Below are 1,578 nucleotides of genomic sequence, written 5' to 3'. Positions count from 1 at the left end.
CCAAATGGGCCCCAAGATAAGATTTATGAGGTATACAAACAAAAACAGACAAACAAAAAGACTGATAAAAGTATATAACAAGAGAAAAAAATATATATATGCAAATAAAGGAAGAGCCTTGTCGAAAAGAACCCCAAGTGTAAGATTTATATACTATCAGGACAAACAGAAAAACACAGAAACACTGGTGGAAGAAAAAGATGGGAGAGTGGTTATAAATTCTCAGTGTGGTCAAGGAAGGTTGTTTTGATTCTTCCTGGATGTATCTTGATAGCTTTGTTAAAGGACTCAACTTTCCTAGGCTAAAGGGGGATTAAAAATTGGTTTACCTATAGGGGTAGTATGGATTGGGGAAAGGGGATTACTTTGAAGTTTAACTCTATATGAATATTAGAAAATAAAAATAAAAAAGGAATAAACTAGACTAAACTAAAATTAAAAAAAAATTCAAAAAATAGAAATGCAAAAGTAAAACACAGGTGTATGTATCAAAAAGTTCAGGTTAGAAGGTTATTATGGAATTTGCTGTACTGGATAGCTCGCTGTGATGGTAAATAGGTTAAAAAATTATCTATATTAAAAAAAATGAGCCAAAATAGTGGGAACAAATTAAAAATAAAAGTTGTCCTATGAAGTAGTGGTGGTGGTTCTCTTGTAGTCTTTTTTTTTTTCTTTCCTGGTTGGTTTTCTGGGGGAGGGGCCTGCCACGTGGGTTTTCAGTCAATGATGTTCCCTGAGTTAAGTCCTCCAGTCCCCTTCAAGGGGTTGGGCTCTGAGGAAACCAGTTTTTTCAGGCTTTCGTTTTCTGGAGGTTTTTATGTTTGTTCACCTTTTTTTTTCCTCTCGCCTTGACTGCTTTTGATGGTTTTTGTAGGTGTAGAGGAAAGCAAACTGCACCCTGACCTCCCTCTCAGAGAGAAGCCTCAGTCTGTTCTTCTGTGGGTGTTGCAGAGCCCATATAAATCCCCCCTTGGCCGCTGGCAGAGCAGGTTCCAAGTCGCGGTCCCTGGGGATGCAGGATCTTCTGTTTGTACCCAAAACCAAAGCAGCAGCAGCTGTTTGGGCAGCTCCAGACCACCAGAGAGGTTCCAAGCAGCGATCACACACTGAGATTTTCCCGCTGGCCTGGGCTGTGAGTGCCTGGTCTTTCTGGGTCTAAGAGCACCTGGCTTGTGCGCACCTCTTTCAGGGGAGGCTGTGGGTTGCGCGCGTCTCAGGCTCTGAGAACGGGGTGCAGGTCGGAAAGCACCAGGCTGGGCCTTCGCGCACCTCTCTCAGGGGAGAGTTTGGGGCGCGCGTCTTAGGCTCTGAAACAATGGCGCGTGTCAAAGAGCGCCAGCTGGGTTTTTGTACCTCTCTCAGGGAGAATGAGGGGCACGCGCATCTCAGGCTCTGTAGTAGGGCTCACGCGTTCTGCCGTCAGGCGTGGCTCCCATCCCCTCACAGGGGCCAGAACCCACGCAATCTCGGGCGCGCTAGCGGCTCAGGGACCAAGACCTGGTTTCTCCGCTGCACTCTCTCTGGCTCAGCACCAGGGGAGGCTGTCCTGGGACCGGGGACTTTAAGCCCCTGTCCCTA

Source organism: Enhydra lutris, unplaced genomic scaffold (assembly GCF_002288905.1).
Source record: "Enhydra lutris kenyoni isolate GAN:26980312 unplaced genomic scaffold, ASM228890v2 scaffoldscaffold41, whole genome shotgun sequence".
NCBI lineage: Eukaryota > Metazoa > Chordata > Mammalia > Carnivora > Mustelidae > Enhydra > Enhydra lutris.
Note: the sequence above shows the minus strand (reverse complement) of the source record.